Source organism: Vigna unguiculata, unplaced genomic scaffold, assembly GCF_037176805.1.
Source record: "Vigna unguiculata cultivar grain cowpea cultivar isolate G323 ecotype 2 unplaced genomic scaffold, ASM3717680v1 ptg000368l, whole genome shotgun sequence".
NCBI lineage: Eukaryota > Viridiplantae > Streptophyta > Magnoliopsida > Fabales > Fabaceae > Vigna > Vigna unguiculata.
Window position 1 is genome coordinate 3,270 of NW_028197003.1, and position 22,197 is coordinate 25,466.

The 22,197-nt window shown below is 30.8% G+C and overlaps 3 non-coding genes across 3 annotated transcripts; all 3 read right to left on the bottom strand.

The window, feature by feature from the left end:
- Window positions 1-7,391: 7,391 nt before the first annotated feature.
- Window positions 7,392-7,463, bottom strand: TRNAR-UCU (transfer RNA arginine (anticodon UCU)). The gene has a single exon. It is a non-coding gene; the product is annotated as a tRNA-Arg (tRNA).
- A 12,807-nt stretch (window positions 7,464-20,270) lies between these two features.
- TRNAW-CCA (transfer RNA tryptophan (anticodon CCA)) lies at window positions 20,271-20,344 on the bottom strand. The gene has a single exon. It is a non-coding gene; the product is annotated as a tRNA-Trp (tRNA).
- Window positions 20,345-20,509: 165 nt separating this feature from the next.
- TRNAP-UGG (transfer RNA proline (anticodon UGG)) lies at window positions 20,510-20,583 on the bottom strand. Its single transcript has one exon. It is a non-coding gene; the product is annotated as a tRNA-Pro (tRNA).
- Window positions 20,584-22,197: the final 1,614 nt, after the last annotated feature.

Consider the following 22,197-nt stretch of genomic DNA (forward strand, 5'->3'; position numbering starts at 1 on the left):
AGATATATTAGTTACATTTATATATCAAAAATCGAGATCAGGTGATATAACACAAGGTCTTCCAAAAGTAGAACAGGTATTGGAAGTTCGTTCGATTGATTCAATATCCATAAACCTAGAAAAGAGAGTGGATACTTGGAATGGGCGTATAACAAGAATTCTTGGCATTCCTTGGGGATTCTTCATTAGTGCTGAGCTAACTATAGCGCAAAGTCGTATTTCTTTGGTTAATCAAATTCAAAAAGTTTATCGATCCCAGGGAGTTCACATTCATAATAGACATATAGAAATTATTGTGCGTCAAATAACATCAAAAGTATTGGTTTCAGAAGATGGAATGTCTAATGTTTTTTTGCCTGGCGAACTAATTGGATTGTTGCGGGCCGAACGAGCTGGGCGTTCCTTAGAAGAGTCGATCTGCTATCGAGTTCTATTATTGGGGATAACAAAAACATCTTTGAATACTCAAAGTTTCATATCTGAAGCAAGTTTTCAAGAAACTGCTAGAGTTTTATCAAAAGCCGCTCTCCGGGGTCGCATAGATTGGTTGAAAGGTCTGAAAGAGAACGTTGTTTTAGGGGGAATGATGCCAGTTGGTACTGGATTCAAAAGAATAATATACCGTTCAAAGCAAAGGCAATATAACAAGATTACCCCGGAAACAAAAAAAAGAATTTATGTGATACATCAAAATAATCTAGGATTTAAGAATTCCTAAAATAATGATTCTTAAGGTCGTATTCATCTCCGGTCACTTTATTTTGTATATATTTTGTATAATAAAAGAAACATAATAAATAAACGAATCATATTCAATGAAATAGAAAAAATGGCCCGATCTTTTTTTTATCAACGGCAAATTTTCAGTAGAAGAGAAGGTTCCTTCGGAACACTTATTTTTTTCTATTTCAGTATACTGGGTCTCTTTCTTTCATTTCAAAAAATTGATCTAATTTCTATTTGGAAATGAAAGAAAAGTGTGGGGATAATTATAAATGACAAAAAGATATTGGAACATAATTTTGGAAGAGATGATGGAAGCTGGTGTTCATTTTGGCCACGGTACTAGAAAATGGAATCCTAAAATGTCACCTTATATTTCTGCAAAGCGTAAGGGTATTCATATTACAAATCTTATTAGAACTGCTCGGTTTTTATCAGAATCTTGTGATTTAGTTTTTGATGCAGCAAGTGGGGGAAAACAATTCTTAATTGTTGGTACAAAAAAAAAAGCAGCTGATTCAGTAGCGCGGGCTGCAATAAGAGCTCGGTGTCATTATGTTAATAAAAAATGGCTCGGCGGTATGTTAACGAATTGGTATACTACAAAAACACGACTTCAAAAGTTCAGGGACTTGAGAATGCAACAAAAGACGGGGAGATTTCATAGTTTTCCAAAAAAAGATGCCGCTATATTGAAGAGACAATTAGCTCAATTGGAAACATATCTTGGCGGCATTAAATATATGAAGGGCTTACCAGATATTGTAATAATCGTCGATCAACAAGAAGAATATACGGCTCTTCGAGAATGTATAACTTTGGAAATTCCAACAATTTGTTTAATTGATACAAATAGTGACCCGGACCTCGCTGATATTTCAATTCCAGCTAATGATGATGCTATAGCCTCAATTCGATTAATTCTTAACAAATTAGTTTTTGCAATTTGTGAGGGTCGGTCTAGATATATACGAAATTCTTGATTAATAATAAGATAAAAAATTCTTGAATTTGCTTCGAGGGGTTCATAGATTTATGGAATCGCTTACTATACTAGTAAGAAATTGCACAAAAATGAAAATAGAAAACAAACAAAAATTTTATGTAATTAGTATCGGTATTCAAAATCAAAAATGAAAGTAGACAAATCAAAAGGGAAAGGAGATGTTTGAATAAAAATAATTCCCTTTTTTCAACTTCTTTTTTTAGAGGACAGGACAATATGAATGTTTTATTATGCTCTATCAACACATTAAAAAGATTATACGATATATCTGCTGTGGAAGTAGGTCAACATTTCTATTGGCAAATAGGGGGTTTCCTAGTACATGCCCAAGTACTTATTACTTCTTGGGTTGTAATTGCTATCTTATTGGTTTCAGCCATTCTAGTTATTCGAAATCTGCAAACCATTCCCACTTTCGGTCAGAATTTATTTGAATATGTTCTTGAATTCATTCGAGACGTGAGCAAAACTCAGATTGGAGAAGAATATGGTCCGTGGGTTCCTTTTATTGGAACTTTGTTTCTATTTATTTTTGTTTCTAATTGGTCAGGGGCTCTTTTACCTTGGAAAATCATCCAATTACCTCATGGGGAGTTAGCTGCACCCACAAATGATATAAATACTACCGTTGCATTAGCTTTACTTACATCAGTTGCATATTTCTATGCGGGTCTTTCAAAAAAAGGATTAGCTTATTTTAGTAAATACATCCAACCAACTCCAATCCTTTTACCGATTAACATATTAGAAGATTTCACAAAACCCTTATCCCTTAGTTTTCGACTTTTCGGAAATATATTAGCTGATGAATTAGTAGTTGTTGTTCTTGTTTCTTTAGTACCTTTAGTAGTTCCTATACCTGTCATGTTCCTTGGATTATTCACAAGCGGTATTCAAGCTCTCATTTTTGCTACTTTAGCTGCGGCTTATATAGGTGAATCCATTGAAGGCCATCATTGACTAGTTTTCTCAAAAATAGTCTTTTTTGTTTAGCTTGCCACACATATATTGTGGCTCAATAGAATCTACAAAATAAACATCTATCTATAGATATATAGATAGATATAGATAGATCTATTCGATTAGTATATATTAGTTTGGATATTCAAAAAAAATGAATAGCTAGAATTAGAATTCTGTATGATATTTACGTTTACAATGTGTGATAAAAAGATACTATATAGAATGTTAGTAGATTCTCGTTTGATTCACATTTAATTCAACAATTGATCAAAAGATAATTAAAAACATTTAGATCACCCAATTTCCTATATTTCTTTGAAACATTAATGAAATCGAATGAATTTATTTAGATTGATTGTATCCATATGGGATAAGAGAATAAGAAAAGAGGGAAGGGGAGCTTAAAAAAAAACATGATAAAAAAAATAGAAGTGAGGGGATCAGTCAAGGTTTTTTAGGTTTCAAAGAATGAATTTCAATTTCGATTGAATCTAAAACACAAAGAAAATTAGTTTACAGCATAGAAGAAACCTATGTATATGTGATATGATATTATAGATGAACTAGTTTTATATGAACTAACCATATATCTGAAATAACTAATCTTTTCTATATAAAAAAGGCCTCGCTATTACTGTCAATTTCTATAGGGATAGAAAAGCAAAGTCCTTGCGTTTCAGCTCTAATTGTGAATTGAAAATTAAAAAACTAAAGAAATTGTATAAAAAAACGAAGAATTCAAAGAATGATTCCAAAATTAAGGTAAGAGAAGAACAAAGATTATACAGATTCACCCCCAAAACTATGTAGTTCGAGACGAAAAAAGAAATCTCGAAGTAATTCGTTTAATAACTATTATTTTCAATTTTTAATTCTTATTTTTATTAATTACTTTAACTGAAAAAGTCTTGGTAATTGAAAAATGAAGTCAGAATTTATTAGTCGATTATATCATTAACTATTTCTTTCTTTTATATGTAGGTTACGAGGAAATTCTCATGAATCCAATTATTTCTGCCGCTTCTGTTATTGCTGCTGGATTGGCCGTAGGGCTTGCTTCTATTGGACCTGGGGTTGGTCAAGGCACTGCCGCAGGGCAAGCTGTAGAGGGGATTGCACGACAACCAGAGGCAGAGGGAAAAATACGGGGTACTTTATTACTTAGTCTGGCTTTTATGGAAGCTTTAACAATTTACGGGCTGGTTGTAGCATTAGCACTTTTATTTGCTAATCCTTTTGTTTAATCCTAAAAAGATAAAAATACATATGTGGACTTCCTTTTTCGAATTATATTAATAATTCACTCCTACAATTCTTTATCTGTTCGGATAAGAACACAGGAGAAGGACTAATTGAAAGGTATTCACATACTTATTCACCCTCTTTCTTCTTTTTGTTTAGTCCAATGAACCCCTCTTTTATTTTATTTCTTTTAAGATAATTTTTTGAAAGTGTTCAAACTAGATAGATTTTGCAATTGATAAAAGAACTGGTATCTAATTCTAAGAAGTATCATTCTTTTAGGGAATCTTCCAATTGATTGACCAATCCAAATTATATCAAATTCTATAATTATATATTCCAATTAGATTATTATATTATCTATCTAATAGGAATATTAGAAAGATAATTAGTCTATTCATAAGAGGAGATGAGATCATATGAAAAATATAACCGATTCTTTCCTTTGTTTGGGCTCCTGGCCATCCGCCGGAAGTTTCGTGTTTAATACCGATATTTTAGCAACAAATCCAATAAATCTTAGTGTAGTGTTAGGTCTACTGGTTTTTTTTGGAAAGGGAGTGTGTGCGAGTTGTTTATTTCAAAGAATAAATTGGATTTAACCAAACTGCACTTTTTAGTTTAGTTAGAATTAAGAAAATGTGCAGAATCCCGCGAATTACTTCTGAATTCATTTTCTTTTTTGAATAAATTAAGAAAAATCTTAAAGAACCATAGCATTTCGCGCTTTATTGGTAATCCACTTTGATTCTCTATTTACCAAAAATTTTGGACTATTACCATGGTTAAAAAGAGTTTGAAGTCTATACGCAGTGTAGTACTCTTTCTACCGCTATATTAATACAGAAAGGAAACGGTTTCAAAAAAATTATTCGATTTTTTTTCGATATAAAACACTCATGTCGATAAAAAAAATGGCTTGAATCCTATTTATGGCGAGAAATAAAAAACGGGTGAATTTAAACCTCCCCTTTGTACGATGCGTAATCGATGGATGACCTATGTATAAATTCAAAAGAAGTCTTTGGATTTGAATAAAAAAACAACTTTGTTGACATATATTTGTTTGGTCAAAAGAGTCCTCCGAATATTCTAGTCTTATATTGGTAATTGTTTTCACTTTGAATAGAGAAGAGAGGATAGGCTCATTACATAAAAAATTGGTAAATTTCCGATAAGTAATTGAGTGTGAGAGCCAAATGAATCGAAAGATTCATGTTTGGTTCGGGAAGAGATCATAGACATTTTGAAATGGATGGAAAGAGAGTCTACTTTCATTACGTGATTTATTAGATAATCGAAAACAGAAAATCTGGAGAACTATTCGAAACTCAGAAGAATTACAGGAAAACGCCATTGAACAGCTCGAAAAAGCCCAGGCCCGCTTAAGGAAAGTTGAAACAGAAGCAGATCTGTTTCGGGTGAATGGCTATTCTGAGATCAAACGAGAAAAATTGAATTTAATTAATTCAATTTATACGACTTTGGAACAATTAGAAAATTACAAAAACGAAGCTATTGATTTTGAACAACAAAGAGTTATTAATCAAGTTCGACAGCGGGTTTTACAACAAGCCTTACAGGGAGCTCTAGGAACTCTAAATAGTTGCTTGAACAACGAGTTACATTTACGTACTGTTAGTGCTAATATTGGCATGTTTGGGATGATGAAATAAAAAAATAACTGATTAGGCTTTCTATTATACAATAGAGTATAGGCATCATTTTTTTCTTATAAAAAATAAATTTAAGATATTTTCATGGTAACCATTCGTGCAGATGAAATTAGTAAAATTATCCGTGAACGCATTGAGCAATATAATACAGAAGTAAAAATTGTAAATACTGGTACCGTACTTCAAGTAGGCGATGGTATTGCTCGTATTTATGGTCTTGATGAAGTAATGGCGGGTGAATTGGTGGAATTTGAAGAAGGTACTATAGGCATTGCTTTGAATTTGGAATCAAAAAATGTTGGTGTTGTATTAATGGGTGATGGTTTGCTGATACAAGAGGGAAGTTCAGTAAAAGCAACAGGAAGAATTGCTCAGATACCTGTAAGTGAAGCTTATTTGAGTCGTGTTATAAATGCCCTGGCTAAACCAATTGACGGTCGAGGAGAAATTTCAGCTTCGGAATCTCGATTAATAGAATCTCCCGCTCCCGGTATTATTTCAAGACGTTCGGTATATGAGCCTCTCCAAACAGGACTTATTGCTATTGATTCGATGATCCCCATAGGACGGGGCCAGCGAGAATTAATTATTGGAGATAGACAAACAGGTAAAACAGCAGTAGCCACAGATACAATTCTCAATCAACAGGGACAAAATGTAATATGTGTTTATGTAGCTGTTGGTCAAAAAGCATCTTCTGTGGCTCAAGTGGTGACTACCTTACAAGAAAGAGGAGCAATGGAATACACTATTGTAGTAGCTGAAACAGCGGATTCTCCAGCTACATTACAATACCTCGCGCCTTATACAGGAGCAGCTCTGGCTGAATATTTTATGTACCGTGAACGTCACACTTTAATCATTTATGACGATCTCTCCAAACAAGCACAGGCTTATCGGCAAATGTCTCTTCTATTACGAAGACCACCAGGTCGCGAAGCTTATCCAGGGGATGTTTTTTATTTACATTCGCGTCTTTTGGAAAGAGCCGCTAAATTAAGTTCTCAGTTAGGCGAAGGAAGTATGACTGCTTTACCAATAGTTGAAACTCAATCGGGAGATGTTTCAGCTTATATTCCTACGAATGTAATTTCCATTACAGATGGCCAAATATTCTTATCGGCCGATCTATTCAATGCTGGAATAAGACCCGCTATTAATGTTGGTATTTCAGTTTCCAGAGTTGGATCGGCGGCTCAAATCAAAGCCATGAAACAAGTAGCTGGTAAATTAAAATTGGAATTAGCACAATTCGCAGAATTAGAAGCTTTTGCACAATTCGCTTCTGATCTAGATAAAGCTACTCAAAATCAATTAGCAAGAGGTCAACGATTGCGCGAGTTGCTTAAACAATCCCAATCAGCTCCTCTTACTGTGGAAGAACAGATAGTAACTATTTATACCGGAACGAATGGTTATCTTGATTCATTAGAAATTGGACAGGTAAGGAAATTTCTTGTTGAGTTACGTGCTTACTTAAAGACGAATAAACCTCAATTCAAAGAAATCATATCTTCTACCAAGACATTCACTGGGGAAGCAGAAGCCCTTTTAAAGGACGCTATTAAAGAACAGATGGAACTCTTTTTATTCCAGGAACAAGTAGAAAAAAATTGATGAATCATTAAATAATTTTGTAATTCAATTTTCCAATTTTTATAATTAGTATCTTTTAATATGTTTTTATTTCATTTGAATATTATATATAATGAATTCGAATCAAAATGTAATAAATCAAAAAAAATAGAAGGACAAGGTTGAAATTAGATATGCAAACAACTTGCGTCCAATAGGATTTGAACCTATACCTAAGGTTTAGAAGACCTCTGTCCTATCCATTAGACAATGGACGCTTCTATTTTATATTTGATTCTTTAACCTTTTTAACTAAACCTTATTAAAAAGATTAAAGAATCAAACAAATATAAAGAATTCTAGAAATTATAAAAATAAAATAAATCAAATATTTAGAATAAAAGAAAAAAAAAATAAAAAAGAAAAATCAATTGAATATAATTGAATATATATAACTAAAACTAAATTAAGAAATGAAAATGAAGAATTGACAAATTCTTTAAGAATTCTAGATTCATTCTCGAAGAAAAAAGATAGATTTAAATAGAATAAAATAGAAGCGGGTAGCGGGAATCGAACCCGCATCGTTAGCTTGGAAGGCTAAGGGTTATAGTCGACGTTGATTCATCATTTTGATTTAACGTCTCTAATTCAAAACTGAACGTGAAACTTTTGTTTCATTCGGCTCCTTTACGGAATGAAGAGATGGACAATAAAAAAAATTGACCCATAACATCTATGTCAGCCTTTTTGTATGAATAGGTTTCAAATATCTTGCTTTTTAGATGATCCCTCTAGAAGAGCAATATTCTAACAATCTATGTTTTTTTTCTAGTTACTTCGTTCTCTATTTCTATTTCAGAAAATCTTTAGGAAAAGAAGAAAATTTCCGTCGAGCTAAAAAAATGTCGATGTCTCTAGTAAACTAAAAGAATCGTTTAATAGCTATTTTGCTTCAATTTTTACTATGCAAAAAAATGGAAGATTTAGTTACGATTAGAAAGAAACTTTGTATATTTCTCTCCATAGATCCTTTAGTAATACTCAAAAAATTCGGATTATAGATCCAATTCCAAAAACTTATGTTTCATAATTTTAAAACTCAATTTGTCAAATTCGATTTGATTCTTCTTGTATACAAATTACAATAATGTATATTATACCGCAAATAATTCATCGAGGGGTATAAAGGAGTCCCTTTAAGTAAAAAATAAAGTTTTTGATCGGCATATGAATCAAATGGGGGATCCCTTAACTTTTGGGGGGTCCTTGAAACGAATCGCACTTTTACCACTAAACTATACCCGCTACAATATCATTATTGTATCTTTTGTTGAACAAAGCAATCAGACAAAATAAAGAAATGGGAGGCATAATATTCTAATAAGTCGAGTATTGACATGTTTCATTAGAGAATCTTCTAATGAAATTTGAAAAACGGGATAATTTTCATTTTTTTATTTTGCTGAAGGTTATATATATATACAATTTACGTTACCAGAAAAAAGAGAGGGAGTAAGAAAAGAGAACATTTTTATATTATCTTATTTTGGTTTTATCTCATAGGAATCTATCCGTATCTCTTATTTTTTTTTTAATTACAAATATTTTTACAAATATTTTTTTTTCGAATAAAATATATTCAAATAAAGAATTTTTCTTCAATATTCATGGGAATAAAAGAAAAAGAGCCCGACTAGGTACTGGCCGGGCTCATTGGCTGTATAAAAAGAAAAAAAGAAAACTAAAATATATAGAATAATAAAAAAAAGATAGATAAGATAAAAAAGAATAAAAAAAAAGCAAGTCTCTTTTTTTTTTAAGCTCCCTTTTTGTTCTTCTTGTTTATGTGATATAACATAAACAAAGTAATTCTTTTTTTTTTCAATTGGGGAGAGATGGCTGAGTGGACTATAGCGTCGGATTGCTAATCCGTTGTACAAATTCTTGTACCGAGGGTTCGAATCCCTCTCTTTCCGTTGATAATTTGGTATTTTTTTTTGAACTTGTTTTTTTTATTTACTAGTTAAAGATGTTAAAATAGAGAAAATCCTAAAAATATTTCAAAATTCCGCACAAGCAAGAAAACACAGAATCCACTTTTTTCTTATTCTATTCTTCACGTCCTGGATTACGTCCTGGATCGTTAGATAGGAATCCGAAGATGAAAAGAGAAACGAAAAAGATCACTACCGTATAAACAAAAAGTTTTAGAGTAAGCATTATGAAATCTCCAAGATAATTAAAAAACGACAAAGAAAGAGAATAGATTCTCTTATATTACAACATATTTTGTTTCTTTTAATACTAAGATACTAAGTTTCTAAAAAATGAAGTTTTTTTAGGATATGAGGAGATATATATATATGAGTTTCGAAAATGAATTGATAGTAAGAGTAGATTATTTTATTACAAATTATCAATAATTCTTTTGACCAAAAATCCTTTTTTTCTGTAATCTAGGTATTCGATTGGTGAGGGGTTCCAATCGAATAATCGGATTAGGTTTTTTCAATTCAAAAAACGTAAATGATGAGAAGGTCCCTTTTTTTCCTATATATTGAAAAATTTCAATATTGGAATCCAGAAGTCACACTGTAAGACTTATCTGATCTTATAAATTGTTAAAATGTTCGAGTTTTAGTTTTCTGAAAAATTCTGAATTTTTTTACGACATTATTCAAATTAAAAATATCATCGAAAACTTACAGCAGCTTGCCAAACAAAAGCTAAAAGAAAAAATAGTACGGGTATTACTGGCATAATATCCACAATTGGATTCAAGAAAGCGTAGGCTTCGGGCAATTTCTCCAAAAAAAAACTACTGGAATAAAGGACGGAGTGAATACAAATACAGATCCAACTAAAGATATTAAGCATAACAAACATTTTGTTCTTTAAAAAAAATAAAAGTTATTTTTGTTTTTTTTTTTTCATTCTAATTTTCAATTTTATTGCATTATATACATAATACAATAAAAAGGAAAATAAAGAGTTATGAATAAAAGTAAAAAAATGAATCAAATAAGATAAGAATCTCGAGAATCCTTCTTTTATTTGAACTTTTCCAGTTTCAAAATATTTTTTATTCTGAAATCAAAAAAATTGAAGAAATCATACTTCCTTCTATATAATATCTTAATTGAATTGTATGTAATGATCAATCAATTTAGTTTTATCCTATCTATCTATATCCATTTATAGATATAGATAGATATGTAGATACGCATATAAAATACTAGTCGCAAAATTTTTTTTTTATAGAAATTTTTGAACTGGAATTGACGAACAACCAATATCAATAATAGTCTTTATTAATGTAAAATGGAAAATGGGGCGTGGCCAAGCGGTAAGGCAACGGGTTTTGGTCCCGCTATTCGGAGGTTCGAATCCTTCCGTCCCAGAGCATATCTATTTAGGATGTATATCATATTTGAATACAGATTGTATCGCATAATTAAAAGGGACCCTCCTTTTTTTGAAAAAAAAAATTATCATTTTTCTACTTTACAAATTATAAAAATAGAATAGAGTAGAAAATATATTGCTAGAATATCAAGTTCATTTTCATTTATGTCTTTACTTTTAAAAAGGTTTTCATTATATATAAGAAAAACCGAAACGTAAAAAAAAGGATAGATTCTTATGTAGCGAATGAATCAATCACTATTCACGATTCGATAATTACATACTGGATCTAAGCTAAGGGAATGTTAGAGTAAAACTTCGTTTGAAACGATGTGGTAAAAAGCAACGTGCGGCTTGAAAGACATGATTAAATTAGGGGTGGATTTTGATATCCGCCATTTTTTCTAGTATTTTACAAACGAACATGATCTTGACTTGACATCATTTGTTCTGTTCCACTAGACCCCTTTTTTTGTTTTTGGGACAGGAAAGGGATTAATGATGTAAATAGTACATGATGGAACTCGAATTTATTCATTTCTCGGGAGCAAGTATCTAAAATTTAATAAATTCTAAAAAGTTAATAAGTCTGTTTATTTTATAAAAATAGAAAGGATCTTATTTCAGCCAGGTTCAAAAAAAATGGTTGAAATTTGTAAAATTGCTTTTTTATCAAAAAGTTTATCCGCAGGAATTAACTTTTTTTATGATTCTTTCAGAGAAAAACAGGTATGTTGCTCCCATTTTTTTAAAAAATTGAAGATTCCCGGAGTAATGTCTAAACCCAAAGATTCAAAGAAAAGCTAAAAAATCAGGGAATTAAGGAAATACCATTTTCAAATTGTATCATCAATTCTATTATCAAAAATTTTAGAAAAAAGAAATGAATGATAAAGAAACGAAATACGGGCAAGAAAGAGGAGTAGAGACCACTCAATAAATGAAATAGCTGCTGCTTGGTTTTCTTTTTAGTTTTTTGAGAATTTTTCAAATTGAGTGTTATGGAGGTACAAATAGGAAGAGTTTTTTTTTTTCAGAAAGAAAATACGAAAGAAAAATACTTCAGTCATTGTTTAATTGATTTGATGATTTTATTGCTCTATTTTACATCATAATTTTCGAAATACATAGAATTTTTGATATTCTCGAGCCGTACGGGGATAAAAATTTCCTGTACGTTTGGAGGGGGGGTATCTATATCTATCCCAAAGAGCTGTTTATCGAATTGTTGCTAAGGGATGTTCGACCCCAAAGAGAGGGAAGATATCTTCAGAAAGTGGATCCTATAAAGAATTAAACCTATTTCAATATTCCTGTTATTCTTTCATTTCCTTGACAAGGGGCGCTTAACCTACAGGAACTGTTCAGCATATTTCAAAAAAGGCAGGTGTTTTTATAGAACTTAGCTCGAATCAACAAACGAAATTCAATTAATGAAATCAAAAAGGGGGTGTAGATTATTTGTATATAGATTTACAAAACTCCCCGCTCTCTTGTTATATTCATACTTCATTTTTTTATTTCTTGTTGTTTATATAGAATCATAGAATGCAATTTTATATAGTCAGACAATTCATGAAATTTTCATAAATCTTCAAAAAAAATGAAAAATTGTATAGAGATAAAAGAGAGAATATAGGAAAAAAAAGAGTAACTAAATATAGTAATTGGACTTTTAAATAGATTCCCCCCTATGAGGTGATTTTTTTATTTCATATTTCTTCTTATTTTATTGTTATTTCTTTTTAATATTGACTCGCTCTTTATTTTTTTCAGTTATTAATTCTAGTTATTTGATTTATATACTTTTTTTTGATAGTAAATAAATGAGATAGAATATTCAAAATGGAATATTTCTATTATTTGATTTTTCATCCAATGACTATACATTTTTTTTTATGGAAATACAGGAAAAAACTCTATGGAAAAATGGTGGTTCAATTCTAAGTTACTTAATAGGAAGTTCGAATACAGGTGTGAATTAAGTAAATCAATGGAGAGTCTTGGTCCTATTGAGAATACCAGTCTAAGCGAAGAACCCAAAATTTTAACTGATATAGATAAAAAAATTCAGAGGTGGGATGATCGTGATAATTCTAGTTATAATTCTTTTGATTATTTAGTAGGTGTCGATAACATACAGGATTTCCTATCTGATAAAACTTTTTTAGTTAGGGATAATAAGAAGAACAGTTATTCCATATATTTAGATATTGAAAATAAAACTTTGGAGATTAACAACAATCATTCTTTTCTAAGGGTTTTTTCTAGCTATCTGAATACTGTTATTAAGAGTGATTACGATCATTCCATGTATGATACTCCTTTTAGTTGGAACAATTATATTAATAGTTGCATTGATAGTTATTTTCATTCTCAAATCTGTGTTGATAGTTGCATTTTTGGTAATATAGTCGAATATAATGACAGTTATTTTTATAGTTACTTTTTAGGTAAGGTCAGAAATTGTAGTGAAAGTGAGAATTCTAGTTTTAGTTTAATAACTAGTACGAATGATACAAATGATAGTGATTCCACTCTAGTAGAAAATTATATGAATCTCCATGAAAGTGAACAATTGACGCATTTGTGGATTGAATGCGAAAATTGTTATGAATTAAATTATAAAAAATTTTGGAAATCAAAAAGGAATATTTGTGAATACTGTGGATATCATTTGAAAATGGACAGTTCAGATAGAATCGAATTTTCGATTGATTCGGGTACTTGGAATCCTATGGATGAAGACATGGTTTCTCTGGATCTCATTGAATTTCATTCAGAAGAAGAACCTTATAAAGATCGTATTGATTCTTATCAAAGAAAAACAGGATTAACTGAGGCTGTTCAAACAGGGACAGGTCAAGTAAATGGTATTCCTGTAGCAATTGGTATTATGGATTTTAAGTTTATGGGAGGTAGCATGGGATCCGTAGTAGGTGAGAAAATCACCCGTTTGGTAGAATATGCTACTAATCAACTTTTACCTCTTATTCTCGTATGTTCGTCCGGAGGAGCGCGTATGCAAGAAGGAAGTTTGAGCTTGATGCAAATGGCTAAAATTTCTTCTGCTTTATATTATTATCAAACAATTCAAAAATTATTCTATGTATCGATACTTACATCTCCTACTACGGGTGGGGTGACAGCTAGTTTTGGCATGTTGGGGGATATCATTATTGGCGAACCAAACGCTTATATTGCATTTGCTGGTAAAAGAGTAATTGAACAAACATTGAATAAGACAGTGCCCGAAGATTCACAAGTAGCTGAATCTTTATTCAATAAGGGTTTAATTGATTCAATCGTACCGCGTAATCTTTTAAAGGGAGTTGTAACTGAGTTATTGCAATTCCATAATTTCTTTTCTTTGACTAAAAAGGAAAGAAATTATGGAATTGAAATACAAAATCAAAACATACAGGATCAAAGTAATAAAATAAAAGAATAATAAAAAAATACTAAGAATCATAAAAGGGTATATTCTGATATATATCGGCTTAGCTATAATCACTAGAATTCCTATATACTAAGTATAAAGATATAGGAATTCTAGTGATTATAGACTGTCTTTTTTAATAAAAATAAGAATAAAAATCGACAAAAATAAAAATAGATATAGTACAAATAGTAAATCGAGGTACCCTTATTTATGATAAACTTTCCTTCCATTTTTGTTCCTTTAGTGGGTCTAGTATTTCCGGCAATTGCAATGGCTTCTTTATTTCTTTATGTTCAAAAAAACAAGATTTTTTAGATACGGCGGTAAGTAGGGAAAAATATTATAGATCTTTTTTTTAGAGCTGGAAGCAATTGGATGAATTCCCCCTAAAGGTTTACATTTCAGTAGCGCCAGTTGATGAAAATTACTTTAGAAACAAGTAAAATTCTGGGGTTTTTTATTCCACAATTATTATTCTTAAAAAGAAAAAGAGGGGGTAATGAATATTTTAAAAAAAAGATCAAAAGAAGTACTGATCTATTCTATAACAGAGTCTCGAAAAATAAGCAATATCTTTTCAGCCTTTATCATTTTTTTAGGTTCATTGGGGTTATTGTTGGTTGCAATTTCCAGTTATCTCGGTATGGGTCTTTTCCTTTTTTCTCAGGAAATTAGTAATTTTCCATTTATTCCACAAGGGGCCGCGATGGCTTTTTATGGAATTGGGGGTCTCTTTATTAGTTTTTATTTGTGGTGGATTATTTTGTGGGATATTGGCGGTGGTTTTGATATCTTCGATAAAAAAAATAAAGAAGAAGTATGTTTTCTTCGTTGGGGATTTCCTGGAAAAAATCGTCGTATTATTCTCAAAATACCTATGAACGAGATTAAATCTATCAGAATAATAACAGGAGTTCAAGAACGAAGTATTTTGACTCGTACTCTTACTTATGAGAGTCTCGTTTATATGGAAACAATAGAACAGGGGTTTATTCCCTTGACTCGTATTGAAGATAATTTGACTCCACTAGAAATTGCAAATAGAGCTGGCGAATTATCTTTTTTTTTAGGTGTACCGCTTCTTTATTGATGAAAATTGGACTTAACTAGAAATAAAATTGCACAAAAAGTTTCAGAATTGTCCTATTTATTTAGTGTACCGATTGAAATATTTTGAAAAAAAACTGTTTTTTGCAAAATATTTCAATTTTTATTTTTATAGATGGGACATTTTTTGATTTCGAAATTTGAATATTATAGTCATAACTCGAAGTGCTCCTTGGTGTATTTCTAAAAAGAATCCTTTTTTCTTCGAATCTTAGCAATTAATATCCTTTCGAAACAATATTTTTTTCTTCATTGGATTGGAATTGACTGTGAATTCTTTCGATTTCTTATTCGATTTATGTATTCTTTTTTCTCAATTAAAGAAGGCAAAGGCTAACTTCCGAAGTTTAAGTAAAAAAAAATGATAAAATACAATCTAAATTTATCTAGAAGCTCTATAACTTGTAATGAAGCTTATACTTGATAGAAAAGTTATTATCATATAGAGTTGACGAAAGAGATGAAGTTAAGTTCATTAAAGACGAAAAATGAAAAAAAAAAAAAGCATTCCCCTTCTATATCTTACATCTATAGTCTTTTTGCCCTGGTGTATCTCTTTCACATTTAAGAAAAGTCTGGAATCTTGGTTTATTAATTGGTGGAATACTAGTCAATCCGAAATTTTCTTGAATGATATTAAAGAAAAGAGTATTCTAAACAAATTCATAGAATTAGAGGAACTGTTTTTCTTAGATGACATGTTAAAGGAATGTCCGAAAACATATATACAAAACCTTCGTACTGGAATTTATAAAGAAACAATCCAATTAATCAAAACACACAATGAAGATCGTATGAATACGATTTTGCACTTCTCCACAAATATAATTTGTTTCTTTATTCTAAGCGGTTATTCTATTCTTGGTAATCAAGAACTTGTTCTTATTAACTCTTTGGTTCGAGAATTTATATATAATTTAAGTGACACAATAAAAGCTTTTTCTATTCTTTTATTAACTGATTTATGTATAGGATTCCATTCAACCCATGGGTGGGAACTACTTTTTGGCTTCGTTTATAAAGATTTTGGATTTGCTCAAAATGATCAAATTATATCCGGTCTTGTGTCCACTTTTCCAGTCATTTTAGATACAATTTTAAAATATTGGATTTTCCGTTATTTAAATCGCATATCTCCATCACTTGTAGTGATTTATCATTCAATGAATGATTGACAGAAAAACCGATTTACTTCAATGAATTTCAAGTTTTTATCTAAAAAAGATAATTTTTCATTTTCCCCTCTTTAAAAAAAAGTTAAATAAAAAAGGGGTTCCCACCTTGGATAGGGAACTATGCGAGTGACCTACCTAATCTTATTGTAGAAATTTTCAGGATCAATGATTAGACCATGCAAACTAGAAATGCTTTTTCTTGTATAAAGGAAGGGATTACCCGATCCATTTCTATATCGGTCATGATATATATAATAATTCGAGCACCCTTTTCAAATGCATATCCAATTTTTGCACAGCAGGGTTATGAAAATCCCCGAGAAGCAACCGGTCGTATTGTCTGTGCCAATTGCCATTTAGCTAATAAGCCCGTGGATATTGAGGTTCCACAAGCTGGTACTTCCTGATACTGTATTTGAAGCAGTTGTTCGAATTCCTTATGATATGCAAGTGAAACAAGTTCTAGCTAATGGTAAAAAGGGAACTTTGAATGTGGGGGCTGTTCTTATTTTACCGGAAGGTTTTGAATTGGCACCCCCCGATCGTATTTCGCCTGAGATTAAAGAGAAGATAGGCAATCTGTCTTTTCAAAACTATCGCCCTACAAAAAAAAATATTCTTGTAGTAGGCCCTGTTCCTGGTCAGAAATATAATGAAATCACGTTTCCTATTCTTTCCCCGGATCCCGCTAGTAAAAGAGATATTCATTTCTTAAAATATCCTATATATGTAGGCGGGAACAGGGGAAGGGGCCAGATTTATCTTGACGGGAGCAAGAGTAATAATAATGTTTATAATGCTACAGCAGCAGGTATAGTCAAAAAAATCATACGAAAAGAAAAAGGGGGATACGAAATCACTATAGTAGATGCATTAGATGAGCGTGAAGTGATTGATATTATACCTCCAGGACCAGAACTTCTTGTTTCAGAAGGTGAATCTATCAAACTTGATCAGCCATTAACAAGTAATCCTAATGTCGGTGGATTTGGTCAGGGGGATGCGGAAATAGTACTTCAAGATCCATTACGTGTTCAAGGTCTCTTGTTCTTCTTGGCATCTATTATTTTAGCACAAATCTTTTTAGTTCTTAAGAAGAAACAATTTGAGAAGGTTCAATTGTTCGAAATGAATTTTTAGTTCCGCGTATTTATCAACATATTAAACTCGTAAAAATAACTCAATTTTTTTGATAATTTTTGTAATTATATTCTGTATAATATCTGTATAATAGAAAATATATATATATATTCAAATATCGAAAAGTTACTCTAAGGGGGATTCTTTGTTTTTTCTTTTTTTTTTTTTTCTTTGTCCTTTCCTAGAGTCCGATTCCTATTCCTTCTTGTTTGTGTTGAAATAGAAATATTCTAAAAATATCAATAAAATACTATTTTTGAATCCCTTCCTGAAAAATCCTATATCTTAGTTTCTCTTTTTTCCAACTTAGAATCTTTCTGCCAGATAATCTTTTATGGTATATAAATAATATGTAAAATAATATGTAGTGAACAAATAAAAAAAAAAGAATGAAATGGAATTTTTTGAAACATCGGAAGAAGTAGTCATTTATATGAAAAAAAATTAGAATTCTTAAGAACTCAAGGGGGATCCACTTGCATTCGTCAAAGAAAGAGTGGATCCCTGTTCAGTTCTTACACTTTCATTTCAAAAACCCAAATAGAATACGATTACTACAGAGATGAGCCCAATCCGGAATATGAACCATAAAAGAAAATACCAATTAAACCGATCACAGTAATACCAGTTACAGTACCTATTATCCAAAGAGGAATTCTTCCAGTAGTATCGGCCATTTATCCCACTTTCCTCCACATTTAATCACGTAGTCAGTCATGCTAAAGACATTAACAAACAGTCATAGATAATTATGAAATGATATCCTTCCGAATGGGATAAAAGAATTCTTAATATATATATTATTGACTATTCCTATTTCTTCTATTAATTCTAATTAATTGAAGAAATAATTTGAAAATAAAACAGCAAGTACAAAAATAAGTAATAACCCCCAGTAGAGACTGGTACGATTCAATTCAACATTTTGTTCATTTGGGTTTGATTGTGTCATAGCTCTATAATTCAAATTAAGTTTATCGTTGGATGAATTGCATTGCTGATATTGATCCCAAAAAAGAAACAGTGGGTACCGCTAGTCCGTGAACAGCTAGCCATCGTACTGTAAAAATTGGATAGGTCCTATCTATAGTCATTGGAGCCTCCTAAAAAGATCTACTAAATTCATCAAGTTGTTCCAAAGGATCAAAACGGCCAGTTATTAATGGAATTCCTTGTCGGTTCTCTGTAAAATACTCGTTTGGGCGGGGACTTCCAAATACATCGTAAGCTAGACCTGTACTGACAAATAACCAACCTGCAATGAATAGGGAGGGTATAGTAATGCTATGAATAATCCAGTATCGGATACTGGTAATAATATCAGCAAAAGAACGTTCTCCTGTGCTTCCAGACATCTTGAACTCCACATATTCTTGTACAGTCAAAAGGGGGGGATCGAGTCCATAAAAGACGAGATCAGTAAGGCGAAATTTACTGAAATAGAATCCTTGTTAGATCGTCCATTTTGTACCAACGGTGTCTTTTGAGTATACCGAATCAGTATAGCTATCCTTCTTCTAACAGAGCAATGAAATTTCACAATCAGTGTAAAATTTTAGTACTAGATTTTTTTCTTCTTTTTTCATTGATTGTCTCTATGTAGTCAAAAATCCGATAGAAAATTTTGCAAAGTTTGGGTATATAAAAATTTTTTTTATATTAAATTTTTAGAGTAATAGTATAAAAGGAAGGTTCTTAACATTTCAAATTATTAGTTTTGGATTAGAAACTAAAGATCCATTAAAATCGGAATATGAGAAAAGGGTTTCTAATAATTAATAAAGTAGATAATTCATAAAGTAGATTTTCTATTTTAATAATTCAATTATTGCCAAATCAATAAATATATTTTTTGTGGTTGTTGAAGATCTTTTTTTCTATTTTCTTCTACATTAATTCAAAGTGAAATAAAATGAAATAACAGAGTTATTATTCTTTGTTTGAATATTCATAATTTTTCTTTTCTTTTTCCAATATAAACAGAATTCTATTGGATATCTATAGAATAATACTAAATATTTTCATTAGATCAGTTTACTTAATTCCTGAGTTGATTAAGAAGTATGTTGATTTGAAATCACAGGATGGGTAGATGTAACAGATGAGGAATTTATTTCTAAATTATGTTACTCTATTTCTTTTTTTTTTTTTCGTCTCTAATAATTGAATTTATTGAGGAATTGCCAATTTTGAATTGTATCTTTCAAGTAGGATTTTTTATCTTCTTTTTTCTCTCAAAAATGGAAATTTAGGGAAGTGCTTTATAAACATATGTATAAAAAGAACGAACATATTTCATTTAGTTTCTATATGCCCACTATCACTAGTTATTTCGGTTTTTTACTATCGGTTTTAATTATAACCTCGTCTCTATTTATTGGTCTTAGTAAAATACGACTTATTTGATTTGTAATTTTGAGAGGAATAGTAAATTTTGGTATAAGACATTCTAGAATTCCTTACTATGTCAATTTACAATTCTCGATCGTTGAGATTTATGATCAATACAGATTTATGTTTAAGGCTAGATATTATATTACCTTTCTTTTTACTTTTCGAACAAATAAAAATGATTGAAGTTTTTCTATTTGGAATCGTGTTAGGTTTAATTCCTATTACTTTGGCTGGATTATTTGTAACTGCATATTTACAATACCGACGAGGTGATCAGTTGGATCTTTGATTCATTAATGTCTCTTTTTTTGTGATTCCCTATTTATTTAGTTTAATCCTAATCGACAAGGATAAAATTCAGACTTTCTTTTGAATGTTCAATTATTTCAGTGTAATTATCAGGCGAATAATACTAGAATCACGCTCTGTAGGATTTGAACCTACGACATCGGGTTTTGGAGACCCGCGTTCTGCCGAACTGAACTAAGAGCGTTTTGTTTTCATAAAATTATATGATCCAAATCCATTTTGCATATAGATATTCAGTATGTATGTTCAATTGGAATTCGTCTTCACAGGTTCCCGGTTTATTGCTCATCTCATAGAATATGGAATATTATAGAATACGGAATATCATAGAATAAGTAATTGTTAGGGATAGGGATGACAGGATTTGAACCCGTGACATTTTGTACCCAAAACAAACGCGCTACCAAGCTGCGCTACATCCCTTTTCCATTTGTTTATAGTGTTATTGTAAAGAATCTTTGTCTTGTTTTCCACATTTTTCTCTGTTGATATATATCAACAGAGAAAAAATACTTAAATAATAAAAAGAAAGGAGGATTTGAAATGCGAGATCTAAAAACATATCTTTCCGTGGCACCAGTAGTAAGTACTTTATGGTTCGGGGCTTTGGCGGGTCTATTGATAGAGATCAATCGTTTTTTTCCAGATGCATTGATATTCCCCTTTTTTTAATTTTAGTTATTGACACGGGAAGGGGTGAAGAAGATGAAAGGTCCAATTATATATTAAATATGTGTAATTAACCTACTCTTCTTTTTTTTTTTTTTAGGAAAGATAAAGACGAAAGATTAAATTGGCCTCATTGAAATTCGGAGTGACACTCGGGATCGGGATCTGGTCCAGGCTTCAATGGAATTGAATTATTAATTCAATTCCTATGAAAAAGAAAGTGAAAGCAGAAATCCATAGGTTGGGGCAACAATATCATAAAAAATACTTTAAAAAAACGAAAATACTGGCAATTTGAAACGAAATATAGTTACAGATCCTTGTATTCTTTTTGTACTAGATTCAATTAAATTGGAACGAAATCTTTCATAATTTTTCGAATTCTTCTTTTTTATCTTATCTTAGTTGTTTTCATCTTTTTCTTAGATTCTTAGATTCGAATCCGAAAAGAGTTATAAGTGAATTAAAAACCCAAAGGAGGGTCATGTCCAAGGGTAAAGATATCCGAGTAAGTGTTCTTTTGGAAGGTACTGGTTGTGATAAAAAGAGTCTAAATAAGGAATAAAGCGGTATTTCTAGATAGATTACTAACAAGAATCGACACAATACGCCTAGTCGATTGGAATTGAGAAAATGATGTCCCCGTCGTTATATAACAACATATGCTAAAGAAGAAAAAAAATACAAATCCTTTATTATAATTATATTTATTTAAATCAATGTTATTTTTGGAATAGGAATAAATAAACTATGGAAAAACCTAAGCGACTCTTTATTAAATCCAAGCGATCTTTTCGTAGACGTTTGCCCCCGATTCAATCGGGGGACCGAATTGATTATAAAAACATGGGTTTAATTTGTCGATTTATTAGTGAACAAGGAAAAATATTATCTAGACGTGTAAATAGATTGACCTTAAAACAACAACGATTAATTACTGTTGCTATAAAACAAGCTCGTATTTTATCTTCGTTACCTTTTCTTAATAACGAAAAACAATTTGAAAAAAGCGAGTCGACTGCTAAAATTACTCCTTTAAGAAAAAAAAATAGAAATTAAAAATTCGAAATCCAATTTGAATTTAGATTCGAATTAAACATGGATTGATGTTTTGTTCAAAATTAGGATAATTCCATTTGATTTTTTTGTTGGAATAAAAAAGATAATAGGTAACGAAGAATAATTTTTTAAGCATGGTTGTTTATTTTGATAGCTTTATCGTATGATAAAGCTATCAAAATAAACAAATTTCTAGTCTATACCTTCCTGCAGTAAATAAGGGGTTTTAAGTTTTTATGATATTATCGGCAATCATAAAAAGACAATTCTCTTTTAATATAGCAATTTGTGCAACTATTTTACGATTAA